The sequence below is a fragment of the Pelodiscus sinensis genome, chromosome 4, assembly GCF_052426305.1.
Source record: "Pelodiscus sinensis isolate ZL-2025 chromosome 4, ASM5242630v1, whole genome shotgun sequence".
Taxonomy (NCBI): domain Eukaryota; kingdom Metazoa; phylum Chordata; order Testudines; family Trionychidae; genus Pelodiscus; species Pelodiscus sinensis.
Window position 1 is genome coordinate 97,860,413 of NC_143055.1, and position 16,985 is coordinate 97,877,397.

A 16,985-nucleotide genomic window follows, 5' to 3' on the forward strand; every position below is an offset into this window, starting at 1 on the left:
TCATGTGGTTTGTGCAATTTTTGAGTGCACATTTATCAGTACAATATATTTACATGATATGCACTACTATTATTTAGTTATCTAATAAGCAATAAGATAATTATTGTTTATAAATACGGAACATCTTTATGATAGAATCCTTATTTAGTCAGAACCCTTTTCCCCAAGAAAATCTGTCCCTTTTCCCCAAGAAAATCAGATATTTCTGATTAGTATATTTTGTTTCTTTTGCTGTTATTTCCAGATACTTTTAATTTCTGTGATAAATTTTCTTTATTCATCAGAATTAAACTGTACAAAAACCATTGGATGGCATTTTCAAACAGATGAACTTATGGATGTCACTGTTAATTGCTTCATTTTAATGATTATACTTTGCATGCTAGCTTCTTTGCAAAGCAGTTGAAAAAACCTACGGCAACCTGCAAACAAGAGGATTGATCTTGCTCTTGTTTAGGTCAATGGCAAGTTTGCCAGGGATTTGAATTAAAGTAAAATACTTTTCTCCCGCACCATGACCATGCAAGCATTTTAGGAGGCTATGCACTTGCCTATACCGTTCCCTGGAATTTTAAGGGAAGGGTGTTTTGTTTTTGTTTTGTTTTGTTTTTTAATGGAACTGGTAGTATGAGTTAATATGAATCCCATAGATGACAGGTTAGTGGTTTGTGGAGGCATGGGCTTTCCCTGGGGGGAATTGCTTGATTAATTGTGATGGCAGATTTAAGGCAGACTGGTTGCCAGTGGGAGGCAATTGATTGCACAGTGTCTGATTACAGGCTTTCCACTTTACAGGGTAACCTAGTGTCACACACAAATCTGTCAGAATCCTCCAAGATATGATGGAAAATCAGGCAGACCGACACTAGGGTAAGGCACTTTAACGGCTTTAGTAAGATCTGTGGAAAATCTGTGGCTGTCTTTTGAGGCTCACAGACAGTATATTAACTTTCCTATGCTTATTTTGCTCTGCCTTTTTCTCAGTTAGTAGGAAGTTGTGCATTGTCCTGAAAACAAAAACAAACACACACACCGTCAGCCAAACACACCATGCCATGAATTACAACAAAGGAAAAGTATTTCATACTTTAAGGCTGATCCTAACCGCTCACTACACAGAGCAAGAAGAGGAAACAGGTTTGTTTTAACTTTGAAGGACTATTGGAATTAGGCTTTTTGAAGTCAGACTTCAGAAGACTAATAAAATCACTGGTAAATTAAGCAGGTGTGAAGAGTTTAAGCCTTTGGCTCCCTAGCTCTGCAGATACAGCTACTCAGAAAAAAGCTCAGGGGTCCTTCTGAGTAAGAAGAAATAAAAGGCACCGAGAGAATGGGGGAATTTGCAATGTGGGGAAGAAGACTCTTACTTTAATGGCTGTAGTCTGGTAGATTGAGAAACCTCAGAAATAATGAAAACCTTTCTCTGTAAATAACTTTTTTTGCGTGTGGTCTGTTAATTATTTTTGTCTCTACTTATGGTTACAAAACAACCCAAATAACTAGGAAGGTAGATGACCAACAGCAGACTAGCCAGGATGGATACAACCCAATGTATTTCACAAGAATGGATAATATCTTGCCTTGTGCCCTAATGGAATATGTACGTACCCAGGGCAAGTGGTTTGTGGCCCTCAGAGACCAGGTACAGCATGCTGAGGCGGAAGTTGCTGAATTACTGGAACAGAGGCAATATTGTTTATAGAGACCATAGGTGGGCTTATCCATGTAGTAAGCCTGCATCGGAACTGATCCTTCAGTTGAGGAGTCAGTCTGAGGAAGCAATAGCACTTAGGTGGAAGGAGAATGCCATCACCTCCCTCACACACACACTAGATGGGACTCTCCTTCTTTCTGAGGTAGTGGAAACTGACAAGGCCTCATGCAATAAGGAGGTTGTTACAACAGATAGAAAGACAATGATGAGACAAAGAGAGGCTCTGGTGCAGTATTTCTTAAACTTTTTAAGACTGAGGGACACCAACCAATAATCATTTTTTTTATGAGGAACACCAAGGGATTTTTGTTTGGGGGGTGGGGGAGGACCCTGACCAGATGACACTTTTACTTCTGACAACAATATTTGCTCCCTGGCCAATGATGATAAGTATATTTTAAAAAGTATCTTTTTTAATCTAAGTATCCCAAATTATATTACAGTAACTTTAAATAATATATTGTGGTATGTTTGTGAGCAGCCTTCAATTATAAACAAACACACACACACACAAATACACAAACAGAACCTGGCAATCGCTATTCATTAAATAAAAAAAAAAGTTGTCAGGCAAACAAACATAGTAGTAACATTGTGCCTCCTATCATGGAAGCTTCTGACGTGACCTCCAAGTTTTCCCACCCTCTCCCCAGGCAGGGGCTGAGCTGGCGTCACTCTCAGCAGCCTGGGGCGAGGTTAATGATGTCACTCCTCGCACTTTCCCCACCCTCCCCCAATCACATACTTAGCCCCAGCTTTCATTTTTAAAGCTGAGCAGTCCAGTGCCAAGGGACAGCTCCCGCTTAATTTTTTTTAATTTTTCCTGGTCCTTTGGGCCCACCCCTCAAGGCTCTGAACCAACGCAAGGTGCCTGACACAGTGGATTGCACACGTCCCAAAAGTACACAGAGTTGCTGGGGGAGGGGAGGGATGGCAGGAGGTGAGTGTGTGCCCCAGGGCGGAGCTGGGTGGATATAAGTGGGAAGAGATTTGGGCGGTTGCTGTGGGCTGCACTGGATGTCTCATTCACAAATCTGGCAGTGCAGAACAGAAGTGCAGAGATTCTCCTTTTAAGGTGGCTGTCTTCTCTGTGGCACACCTTGGACTGCCTCATGGCACACTGGTCAGCAGGAATGTAGACAACTGGTGTATGGTGGCTTGCCTGCTGAGTATATCGGTGGTAGATGTCACAACTTATTAACTTCGGGTGTGCATTAAGAGGTGCATGTGTAACCACCACCAGGCAGATTTGAACGTGGGACCTCTGAAGTTAGCATAGGAGCCTCTACCCTTTGAGCTAAAAGCCAGCTGACACTCAGCTTATGCTGTAGATATCTCTTGTTCTTATCTGTTGCTGTGGTCTAGGTGCCACTGCATGGGACAGTGAACCGCACTAGGTGTGTGGGTTACACATGCTGGTACCAGTGATGTAGGGACATGTAAGAGACAGGTTCTGGAAGATAAATTAGGCTAGTAGGTAGAAGGCTTAGGTCCAGGGCCTCAGTTTTAGCTTCTCTCTGAAATTATTCTAGTCTTATATGAAGATCTAGAATGACTGAGAATATAAAACAAAGAAGCATGATTTAAATTTACTTGCAGAGGTACTTTTTGGAAAAGAGGGTGGGGGAAACTGCATTAAATAAAAGATAACCAGTTTGTTAGCATGTTAAAGTTTTGGAGAAGTGTTTAAGAGCTGTGGAAGAGCTCATAGGTGTTGAAGATTACATAAGTCAGACATATCTCTGTTAAAAGATATTACAATAGGTTGCGTAAACCTGCCCTAGAAATAAGGGATTAAAAACAATGATGGGCCCAAATGACCCTGCTCTGAAAACATCTGCAGAGCATACTGCAGATGGAGATGGAGCATAAAAGGGAAGCCGAACAGCTCAGATGGGGGGTGATAAAGTAGGAGAAAGGATCTGCCTTGGGAGCATCTGAGATGATCTTGTAGAAGCCTCTCAATGAAGAGGCCCCCTATCTGCTGGGCCCAGCCAGACTGAAGGTGCAGTTAGTGCCTTTTTCTATTACCTTTCTGTTACAGAATGCAAAACCTGGACAACTGGGTAGGTAATAGGAAGTGGCTCACAGAGGGCAGTGGTAAGGTGCTCCCAAGTACCAGAACATGGGTAACTCAATAGGGCTCTGTGCTGGAGCCTAGTGGAATGGGAAGGTACATCTACATAGCACTCTTATTTCAAAATAAGCCATTTTGGATTTTTTTTCCAAAATAGCTTATTTTGAAATACCACATCTACACTATAGGGAAGCCTCAAAATTAGGCAGGCTTCCCTAATGTGGTTGTGCTATCTCCATTTAGAGCTCCTGGAGGCACTGGGGAGTAATTATTCTGAATGGCCCTGGGAGGAGCTATTTCAAAATAGGAGCATTGGAGCATCCAAACTACTGCTATTCCGAAATAGCTATTTTGGAATAAATGTTACTCCTCATGGAATGAGGTTTATAGATTTCAGAATAAGCCTTCTGTTATTTTGAATTTATTTCAAAATAATGAAATTGCTCTGTAGACTCTTGCATTGGAATAACGGCTGTTATTCCAAAATAACTCTGAGTAGATGCACCCAGAGAGACCAGCCTTCCCTGCCAACCCCTGTTTTCCCTATGAAGGGAATGACCCCCCTCTCCCCTCAGCCACTGTGATGATCCCAACAAGTACCAACCACTGTGTCTCCAATAATGGATAGGATTCAAATTACAACTCACTGGGACAGGATAAAAACACAGAGGTAAAATCAGCAGTATATCAGATTAAGGAGTCAAATAGTAACACCCAAGAATAAGGGTGACGTTCCTCTTTATGAGATGAAGTCAGCCACTCTTATGCTGTAATTATGTGATGTTTCCCAGCTGAAAAGGGTGGGACTAAGGAGGTCAGGTGGGGTACGTCCAGACTTCATGCCTCTGGTGACAGAGTCATTTAGATTTGGCTACCTAGCATAGGAAAATGAAGCGGCGATTTAAATAATCGCCGCTTCATTTAAATTTAAATGGCTGCTACGCTGAGCCGATCAGCTGTTTGTCGGCTCAGCGCGGTAGTCTGGACGCTCCGCGGTCGACATCAAAGGCATTTGTCAATCTCCCAGGTAAACCTCATCCCAGGAGGCATACCTGGGAGGTCGACAAATGCATTTGATGTTGACTGTGGAGCGTCCAGACTACTGCGCTGAGCCAACAAACAGCTGATCGGCTCAGCACGGCAGCCATTTACATTTAAATGAAGCGGCGATTATTTAAATCGCTACTTCATTTTCCTATGCCGGGTAGCCTAATCTACATGCCTCTGTCGCCAGAGGCATGTAGTCTAGATGTACCCGTGGTGTCTTAATGATCAGTTGAGCCTTATAAAAAGGCTGAGAGGGCTCACTAATGCTACACCTACACTGCAACGCTATTTCGGGATACCAGAGTATCCCGAAATAGCTATCCCGCATCTTCACAGCAAGCCTGTTACTTTGAAATATAACAAGCTCGCTATTCCAAAGTCCCTATAAACCTCATTCCATGAGAAGCAAGGGTCATTTCAAAGTAGCAGGCTATTTTGAAATTTGGCGCTGTATAGATAGCACCGAAGTACGAAATAAGCTATTGGGAAATAAGATCGAAGTAAGATATGCAATTTGTGTAGCCCAAATTGCGTATCTTATTTCGAGCTACAGTGCAGTGTCGATGCCCCCCCTAGTTACTACTGGGAATGGGTAGGATCTTTTGAAGGACTCTTACTAGGATTTTGAGGAGGCTGGATGCTCCAGAGGAAAACAGACAAGGGTCCCTATTCTCCATTGCCAAATCAAAGTCTCTCTCAGCTGCCCTGTGGAAAGGTGATTATGTAAGTGCTTGGTGCCTCTGAAAATCAGGCAAAGATTTTACCTAGAAGCCTAAATATACATTTAAGAATGTATCGTTAGGTATTAACTTTGAAAATTTGGCCATAATTTAAAAAAAATGACATAACATCTAAGCAGGAGGGCTGACAAACTTGCTGGATCCCTGGGCAAAGTGGGAAGGGCCAGTTCTGTAGTCCCAGAATGGGCAGCGCCTTGGGCAGTGCTGGTGACAGCCAGGAGCCCTGGGCCCTTTTGAATGGCTGGGCCTTCTCCCATTGCCTCCCCCTCCAGTTGGTGGGTGTGTTTAGAGCTCAGTTTAGATGAATTATAAGCAAATGCAATGTCATCACTTTCACTGGAATTGCAGCTATTTTTACAGGTCTGAATTTGGTGATAAAGTGCTATTCAAATTAAATGTCTGGAGTTTCTGTTATGTTTCTATATATCTTGAGTACACTACTATGCAGGGTCTCAATGTGTGGATGAGAAGATTGTATTCAAAGGAGGGATGCAGGCTTATTTGGAACGGGGGAATTTCTGGGAAAGGAGGAGGTTATGCAGCAAGGATGGGCTCCATCTAAACTAAAATGGATCTGGATCGCTGACACACACAATCAAAAAGGTGAAAGAGGAATCCTTAAATCAAGAATTAGGTACAAGTCAACAGAGGAGCACACAATTCATACAGACCTATCCTTTGGGGCAGGATTTACCAAAGTGATACTGTATATCCTTGTGAAGAGGATAGAAATTGATTAATGTACAGATAGGCACTGAGGAGAAATAATCAAGATCCTATTCAGTTACAACACATGGAGGTGGAGAACGAAATACTAAGTACTTATATACAAATGCAAACGTCTAATAAGGGTCAACTAAAGTGTCTGGTAATAAATGAGGATATTGATATATAATGGGCATCACAGAAACTTGATGGAATGATGATAGTCAATGGGACATGGTAAAACCAGTGTCTAAAATATATAAGAATGGTAGGTAGAACACGGTATGTGAAAGAAAGCGTAGTCAAATAGTAAAAATGAAACGGACAGTATCAGAAAATCTATTAATAGAAATGTCATGCTTGAAAAATAAGGATATAGTAGTAGGAATATACTACCAACTACTTAACTGGGATAATGAAGGTGACTGTGCCATGCTCGAGCTGATGAGGCGGGTTACAAAACCAGAAAACCGAATAGTAGTAGGGGATTTCAACTGTCCCTGTATTGGCTGAGACATGGCTCTTCAGGATGGAATGCAGAAATAAAATTTCAAAATTCCATTAATTATTGCTGCTTGAAGCAGTCAGTTCTGGAATCTACAAGGGATAAAGCAATTCTTGATTTAGTGTTTAGTGGCACACAGGATCTGGTCCAAGAATTCATTACAAGGCTAGATGACCCTGGGTCTACCCCAGTGTGGCTAGTCTTATGTTACCACTTTTAGTATCTTTCTAAATAGGCAACAAAAAGCAATATAGATGATTCTTTATGGTTACCATGAAAACTATCTTCCTACAAAACACCAACTATGAATTAGGGTAGTTGCAGAATATGTGGAAAAAATACCTTATTTGCAAGCAGCAAGCAACTTTTCTATGACCTTCAGTTATCACACCTAGTGCGCAGCCCTGAATTATCTGTAGCAGTATATAACTTGCTAGCAGGTGATTTATGTGACCTGATTTGCTGTTGTCAGTTACCTCTGATTTGTGCGCAAGTTGGAATGAGCCTAAGGGAAGGGGTGGGATGGTGCGAGAAGGATGCTTGAAAGAGAGATTATGCACCTTCCCAGTCTAAAAGACAAAGCATATAATCTTTCAAAGCAGCTCTGTAATTTTTACTTTACCCGATCATCTGGTAGGAAGAAAAACTGCTAGCTAGTGACCGCCCTGAAACAGAAACAATTGAGAAGCCTTCTTTGTCTTCAGGTAAAAATAATGGGGAAAGTAGGGAATGAGTGGGAATTGGTTGCCGCTGACATGTGCCACCTATTTTTCCATCACATTCTGAATCCCTAGTTCCTAAACACCAACCAACACCTAACTCCCCTGCAAGTCTATCCACTCCCTCTCTGCAATCTCTCGGACGTTCCCCTCCAACACACTTTGTGTCTTTCTCTCTCATCCCCCTCACCCTCACCACCCCAAGCAATTAATTCTCGTTTCTTCACATCAGCACTCATATAAGTCTCTTTTATTCTTGCATTTTCTAATAGAACTATCCAAAACATTTGATTCAGAAATTCCTGAAATTTTGAGTGGAGCTTTCAAACCCTACATCTGAATTTGGCAGTTTGTGTTACCCCTAGAAAGTTGGTGCCCTGCCCATTCACGTTAAAGGAGACAATGCCAGCTACTACAATTTGCACCCAAACATTCACTCCACACTTTCATAGCAAGTACCAGGTGTTACCACAAAAAAACCTTCAGGTGATAAGTGTAGGAAGAAATGCAGGCTTACTTGTAATGTGAACTATGTATGTCATGTGCAGACTTCTTTAATCGACAGGTGCAATCAGAATTTAAGATTTTGGCATTAACAATGCACTGTACCAACTAAAATGAAAACATAGTTACTCTCCATAATCTAAGAAATAGAGAAATGTGCTGAGTGATACGCTAATCTTTTAAATCACCCTAGTCCACCTGAGAATTAGAAAGAGCTAGTTATTATCCATCCTGTATTCATAGCTGTGGTTTCTAGTTTGGGTGAAGAGGTAGAAGATAGCAGGTTTTTACTCTGCCTTCAATTAGCTGTTAACAACACCTCTAAAAATCAATTATTGCTACTCAAAAGTTTACATTCCATTGACAGAGCCTGTAAACTGTCCAAATAATTAGTTTTCAATGGTATCAACACTCAGGAGTTTGGAGCATGTCAGAACACCATTCTGCATAATCTGCCTTACAGACCAAATTGTCTATCGACATGCTTTCTGAATGAAATTGCTGAGTGATGGAAGCACATTAGCAGTTCACTGGACAAATGTAAGGAGAATGTTTTGAAGCAATAACATCTCTTGCAGCTCAAATCCTGGTGATAATCTTTGTTTGAATTAGAAGCTCACCAGCGAAAGTATTACTCTATCCTTTCAGGGATAGAGTCTACCTTCAGACTGGTTTTTCTCTGGGCCCAGCTCCAGTGTAGTTTGGAGCAGCTTTAAGGGTGTTCTAAAGGATACCAGTCATCTATGCTCTGCAAGAGCCAGCATGCCAAGCAAAAACTTGGCTTTGTTTTGATTTGGAATGAAAATGGACAAAATATTGAAAGTTGCTGGAAGGCAGCCCTGGAATCATGCAGGTTGGAAGCCAAGGGCCTCTGAATCTGAGGCAGTCCATATGATGATCTACCTAGGAGCTTGTGGTCCTGGGATTTCCAGGTTCCGGGCTGTCCATCAGCTCAGCAGGTGGATGACAAAGAGCCAGGAGTCTGAAAGTATAGGCCCCCAAGGGTTCTTTTACAACTACATCAGCACTGAATCATCCCCAGAAAATATGTCCATTGGGGCTAATCCGCATTCTCTGTGGGTATGTCCACACTAGCTCGTCTACACTAGCTCGTTAATTCGAGCTAGGTAGGCAAATGATGTGACCAGAGTTGCAAATGAAGCCTGGAATTTAAATATCCCAGGCTTTATTTGCATGTAGCTGTGCGGCAGTGGGTTTGGGCTAGTGAAATTTCAAAATGGCGACCAGACGGGAACATGCAAATAAAGCCCGGGATATTTAAATCCCGGGCTTCATTTGCAACTCCGGTCGCCTCATTTGCCTACCTAGCTTGAATTAATGAGCTAGTGTAGATCTACCCTGTCAGACTAAAAGTTCCATCTGGGAACTTTTGATCAGTTTTAATGCTAACCAATCACTTGGCATCAATTTTGGACAAGTTCAAGGCAGTGGAGTTCAGGCCCAAAGAGTGTCCTGTATAAAAAAGAATTCTGTTGACTTAGTAAATGCAAATAAAGGTGATTGTGATGGTCACTTCTAGTTTTAACTGGCCTTAGCTTAGAAATTCTGGGACTTAATTTTTTTCTGAGAATATGGACAAATATAAAAAAAGGATATTTACCATGTACTTCTCTGACATTTGATAACCTAGCATAATAGTGTTCAATTCTAATTACATTTTCATGGAAGCAGGAACATTCTGTAATACAAAATGTAACAATTTTTCGCAAATTCGTAACTACTGACCTACTTTCCATCCTGCTTGCCCCTTAAATCTCAGTATGATCTACAAACAAAGCAAGGCTGAACACTGTTGGTTCAGCTGCTGTCAAGTCATTCACTCTCAAAATAGCTGTTGGAATTTGTGTTCTGGTTGTTTTTTCGACATACAGAACTGAAAAAAGTTATAGAATTTATGGGAATAACACACACATTCACTTCTGGACTGAGTTCAAGCATAGAAAATGCCAGCTTTAATGCAGTATACTTACTGAAGTTATGAGCACAGGGAAGTCGACAGATGCATTTCAATCTTAACGAAACTGGTCCCTACTGTTATATGTAAATGGGCATGTGCACACTACTTAATATTATATAGTGGTAATATGAATATTACATGTGTGTACATATAAACATATAACAATATTTATCAAAAACAAATTTACACCCAGATAAGAAGTGCATGGGAAGAGTTAAAATGGAAATATTGATACAACTATAACACATCCTACAATGCTTGTGTTACATTATGGTGTGGTGGGGTTTTGTTTTGTTTTGTTTGTTTACTGATTATCAAAGAAGTGATAAATAAATAATGAATCAAAGTTCCCAGGCTTCAGGGTAGGAAATCCCTGCTTTCTTCTATTTCAAATGAACTCTAGATGAAAAGGTTGCAATGATCTAAGGAGCTTTAAGAAGATGAGTGAGCACTTATTTAAGAAATAGCATTGTTTTAAACTTACACCGTTAATTCAGGTGTTGCCTCCTAACAATTACAGTGTGTTCTTAAGTATTAATCTTTGAGATTTAATAGGTAAATAGAGAGAAATGCTTTTTATTTTTTAGTTTTCAGGACAACATTCTTCACTCTCTTCCTTTAGATTGTAAATCATACAGACAAAACTGTAACCTCAGTCAAAAATGTAATACTCTTATCTTTTTTATACCATGCGTAACTGCTTTACCATTTGGGTAATGATCAAAGCTATAAGCATCAGGAAAACACTCCAGTCCTAGCTTTAGATCTCAAAAATGATTCATTTTGTTTAAGCTATCTGGAAAGCTTTTACTGAGAGAGACTAAAACAATTGTGTACTTTCAGTGACTAATTGCATATTAGAAGACAAATGTGGGATGTGCTCGGTGGCATGTAAATAGTTTGATGAGACAAATGTAGGGACCCCCAGGATGCCAAATGGGGTGCTGAGACACCACTGAGGCTACGTCTAGACTGCAGGCTTCTTGCACAAGAAGCTTTTATCGGAAGAGATCTTCTGAAAAAATTTCTTGCACAAGAACGCGTCCACACTGCAAAATCGTATCGAAAAAGCGACGCGATTTTGAAAAAGGGAGCATCCAAACTGCATGGACGTGCTCTCAAAAGTAAGCTCTGATTGCTACGCACAGAATAGTCACTAGGGCACCCGTGCTTTTTTCCTCTTTCTTCTTTTTGCGTAGAAAAACCCTCTTCTCCATCCACACACACCTTTCTGCTAAATAACTCTTTCACAAAAAGGTGTTCTTCCTTGTAGAATGAGGACTACCTATGCCGGAAACACCCTCTGTTCTTTCAATATTTTTATGCAAAAATGTTCTTGAGGTGAGGATGTTCCATGAGTTTTTTCAGAAAAATGGCTGTTTTTCCCAAAAAACTCTGTAGACTCTGTAGACATAGCCTCAGTCAGCCTATTCTGCCAGAATGGGCACCCCTTAAAACTGTTTTGCTGAGCCAGATCCCAAGACCTCTTCTAGCAAGCACACAGTACCCTAGCTGCAGAAAAAAGAGACATTGAACAGCTCTAGGAAGACTGCTTACTACTACACCTTGATATTCTCCTCCCTACCTCCCTCTGGAATACAAACCCAAAGTTATATGAAGTTTGCCTCCCTCCTCAGGGTGAAGGAAAGTAGAAACAGCTTCACAGCTCTTCCTATAGAAATTACATAAACTTATTTCTGGTTTATAATTTTACTTGGTTTAACTAAAAAAAATTGGATTTAAGTGGTTAAAGAGGAAGCAAACAGAACAAAGCAGATGACTAAGAAAATAATACAAAGGACACAAACAAAGGCAGAGTCACTAAAGAAACTGGGTACAAATAATAATTTCTTACCCTAGATGTAGTTTGAAAATAATATTTCACTGGACATAGGTATCTCTTCTAGCCTCTGTCTGGCAGTTCTCTTCCTCCCCCCTCTCCCTATACACCAGCACATTCAGTTTCAGTTCTTTTGTTTTCAGCTGTTTTCAAGTATCTCTTTGGAATGGGGAGACAGAGGTAAAATAAGCTGAAGACAATCATTGTTTTCCTTCCCTGCCTTACATAGAATTTTCATAAGGTAGGAAACTGTTTGATTTCTCACATTGCCCTGTGGAACAGTTCATCAGACCAAGGAGTTGGTTAGTATCAGGTGACCAAATCACCTGACTCCATTGTCCATGAGTCAGTAGCATTATGGAAGATTCTCAGGAAGGCCAAGCCTTTTCAAAATCCATTTTAATAGCTGAAAAGCCATCAAACCCTGTCTGACTTTTCCATTCTAGTCCCTGAGGTGTCAGCAGTGGGAGTAACCCAAAGTAGCAAATAACAAATACAGATGCACAGTTCCATATTTCTAACTTTTTCTACCAAAAATACATGTATATAAATGGGATAATCATATTCTATAAATCATAATCTTTCCAATTATATCTTACATGAGCCATTTTGCATAAAACAGATGTTATTCATATAATAAACATATTTTCATAAGGCATATGGAATGCCAAATTACAGATCTTCTAATAAAAAACATATGTGTGCGCCCATACCCATAAGTAAAACTGTACAGTCTATAACTATACCAACAGGTGTAACTATGTTGGAGGCTCAAGATTTTATTCTAGATAAACAATGAGTAACAATAGGTGGAAAAGGATGAAATGCAAAGAGTATATTATTGTTTGAGTTTGATGAGTACGTTGCTTAAAGACCCCCAAAATTAAGATTTTTTTTGTTTTGCATTTTGTTCCTAAAGCTTAGTTATAGAGCTTAGGAGAGAGAGAAGGGGGAAGGTGAGGAAGAGAGTGACGGGCTGATAGTTGAATAAAATGGCCAAAATGAACTCTACACTCCGTCCCTTTCTCCAGCTTCCAACTCACTTCCAACTAAGTTGGCAGGACTTCATTGAGGAAGCCTGGTGTCCTGCCAGCCCTCTTTCACCAATGGGATTGCCATTTCAGAGGCTGGCCAAGAGTTGTGCTCCCCTGACTCCTCTTCCCAAACTTTGGTTTCCATTGGTAACTTCTGAGGGCACTGAGACAGCCTTCTTGCTTTTCTAAAGCAACATGCCCCAGTAGTTCTTCTTTGCAGTCTGTTGCTCTGTCCCCTTAAAATATAACTTGCTCTGTGGCATTTATACCCCAACCATGCAATAGCACTGTTTATATTGTACTTGAAGTGAAGGTCCCCTAACTAACTGTAATGATGGGCCTGACTAAGTCACCTTCAGGGACTCATTCTTGGACCTTTGAATCTAAATGCACAAACTTCTTTTTTCGAGCTAAAGGCTGGGCCCCTTAACATTGAGATAATGGCAGACTCCTAAAGAGAAACATCCCAAATGCTAATGGTCCGCAGCAGAATTTGGTCTGACTTTTGGATATAATGCCCTTTGCTTAGCTTTTTGGGGAAGGTTTCAGGCCAAAAAACTAAGGGAAGAGTGTGAGTTTTATATGGTTTGTTTCCTAGTAAACACCTCATTTTAAGATGAATGGGCTACTTACAATTCAACTTACATTATCAAAATACAAATCAGTTTAGTGTTCAGAGCCAAGTTTATGGTTATAAAGTAAAATAAACAATAATTAAAAATGGGTTTAAAAACCTAGCCAAGTCAATTACAACTATGGCTATCTGGAGCCATCAACATAAACAGAGCTGCATGATTTGCAGGGTGGAGCTGGCATGGCAGCAAGTCATGCAGGTATATACCTGTCTCCATACGTTAGCCCCACAAGCCTACAGTATGCACTTTTGGGGATCGGAGAACAGAAGGTGGGTCATCAGTACTTCAATGTGGCAGTAGAGAATTTACATACAGTAAGTCCCCTGCTTAAACATCAGCTGGGTCTATAAGATTTTACATTCCGTGCTTCACTGAGCAACTCTCATGCTGATTAACGCTCATCCACTCACTCCTTTGAGCCTCTGAAAACATGTTACCATTTATTGCCATTTAGCTCAGTGCCATCAGCACTGAGCTAAATTGACAATGGGTGCTGTGTATGCCTTCAGCAACACTCCCAGTAATAAAAAGGTTGCTCCCTTATGTCAGTTCCTGTTAGCAAACTCCATGAAATTGTATGGAAAAACAACAGACCAGATTAAACCAGGAGGCATATATTTTGAATAGAGAAATCTGCCTTTCTAAACAGGCACAATAACTGATTTTATACATTTTTAAGCTGTTTTTAACACTAGTTACTTTTTCACTTCTGCTCTTGGATTTTTTCTTTTTGTCTCCAACAGCTTTTTTTCTTAAACTTCTGATTTGCTCCTGCATTTTTGGTATCTGGGCTCCAGTTCCGTAAAACATGTATGCACATCCTTAACTTAAAGCCTATGGAAATTAAACACGACTTTAAGTACTTTGCTACATTAGGATGGAAATCTGTATCCTTCAGTCTTATTTTGGGATAGGGAGCAATTCAGGAAACAATTTGGGTCAGTTAAAAGCTCTAAAGAAAGTTGTCTTTGGAGCTCAGAAGTGTCCTCCAGTCATTGCCAATGTTTTTCTGAAATACGCTTCACCAGAAAATAAGCTACAAAAGAAAGGAGAGTCTATACATGTGCTGTGCTAGATCTTAACTATATGTGTGGGGATTTATCCTCTTCAAAATGCTTCACTCGTTATAAATATCACTCTTGTGGGATCAGGCTGTCTTAGTCTGTATGGGACAAAAAGGGGTATGAATACGCAGGCTATAGGAGCAAACACAACTGATTTAGGGGCTAGAGAATGGTGTGTGTCTTACAAAAATTATAGTACAGTAGTGTTCTTTCATTTATTTAACTGGAGTAACAGAACTGAACATTACCTTTTCTGTCTCAGAAATGCTTCAGCTGATCAGAAATGTACATTCAATCTTCCCAAGCTGATTGGAAATTCGTAGCAATGCTATTTTGTAATTACAAAGTGACTAGTGATGGGGAGCACCTCAGATTTGGGAGACTAACATGAGACACGTTAAAGAGGCCTTAATGGAGACTCCCCAAACCATCTCTCATTCCTGAATGTATGTTCATAGGGCATTCTGGATCAGAATCTGAACTGGCACATCTTTGTATTCCCCTATTAAAGGCCCCACCTGTTCTTCCTTCTTAAAAATGGTCATTGTCAGTTCTTTAATATTTTTCCTCTGAAAATGAGAGAGCTTGTTTAACAAAATCCTCCTCTAAATTGAATTTGCCATAAAAGCAACTCAGTCAACAAACAGATAAATGCACTTAGGGGAAAAAAGTTGATTTGGTTTGGATGACAGCAAATACTTTCCTCTTTTGTAGGGCAATCTGCCAAATAGTACTCCATTATAAGCTTTGTAGGCAGCAGTTTTTCCATACAGAGCTGAGTTGACAGGTTTCCTCCTGGGATAATCACAAACTTAATTCTTCTAGGACAAAATTGCTTCTGACAATATAAAACCCAGGGCATCTTTGATGTAAAATCTGGCTATAACACATGAATAGTAAGGCTGCCTAGTCATCCCATTCAACAGAAAGTGTTTATATTAAAAACTGTGATTAGAGATGCCAGCACAGTGGAACAAACTGGCAAAATGTGATGAGTTACCTCGCAAATCTGAAAGACTGCATATATAGCAGTGCCCTTAGATTCTTGACTAGGAGTCAATTTAAGGCTCTCAGGATATACACCATATTACATATATAGTGTATTTGTATGTATAATATGCACTGTATTAAATTTTTAAAGGTATAGTGTAGAAAAAACCCACCTATTTCAACCTTTATTTCTGTTTCATATTTGTGATGAGGAAAAACATTAAGGGTGCATCTAGACAGCAGCACTATTTGGGAACAGTTCTGATATACCGAAATAGCATTTTCTGCATTTTGACAGCATGCCTGTTATTTTGAAACAGCTTTCAAAATAACAGGCACGCTATTCTGACATCCCTATAAACCTCATTCCACAAGGATTAAGGGATTCTTTGGAATAGCACTCTATTTCGAAATACACTCAAAATAAGCTACGCAATTTGCATAGTTCAAATTGCATAGCTTATTTCAAGCTATCGGTGCAGTGTAAACGCATCCTAATAGAATGGCTTGACTCAGACTGCAGTCTGCTCTGAGTAAGAATACTCAGCTGTACTAACTCAGGAGCAGATCAATGAGGGGTTTAGCAACATTGGTGGCTAGCCATCACCTGCTGCAATAGAGGCAAACTCCCAATACACATACAGCCTTTGACACAAATATAAGCCAAATCTCATTTTAAAAGCAATTATAGCTTTCTCCATGGACAAACAGAGGTATTGTGTCTAGGTTGTCAAAGATGACAAAACAATTATTACAAGCTGGATATTCCCATGATGAGATTATATATATTCATGCATATTTTAAAAACCATATAATGACTATAGGAGTGCCATGCTATGAATAGACATAATATTACTTTTCTATAGTCACTGTCATTCAGCTATTCACTATTCAATTCATTTTATAAAATGATTGGGTCCCTAGTGTGGCAAGCTGTTTTGTTTTAGGGAGGAACAATTGCTTTTAGAAATGTCCTTGAGGTGCCCCTCTGTATCACCTTTTACTCAGGCCGATAGATAAATGCCATAGTTCTGCCCGCTGTCAATTCTCACAGACTTACACCTACTCCTTTTGTGGCTCTGTCCAACACTATATCAGTCTATACATCAAGCATAGGTCTAGAAATCCTAGAGGCAAATTCAGTCTTTTTGTGATACAGGAGTTTCACACAACTTCCTTCTCATGTGGAAGGCCCTTATGGTGTTAATGGGAACTTTGAAACTAAGAAAGGGCAGAATTCTCTTTTGAATTCAACCATGGCAACCACACTGAAATCACTAGTGGGGTTCAGGGGAGAATTTAGCCACATCTATTCCATTCATGGGCTTTTAAAAATAATCAAACAAGATGATGTGGTTTGCATGGCAAATGTTGTCACTTCCATATTGCTGGTTAGAGAGATGCACACACTTGCTTTTTCTCTCTCAGGTGTT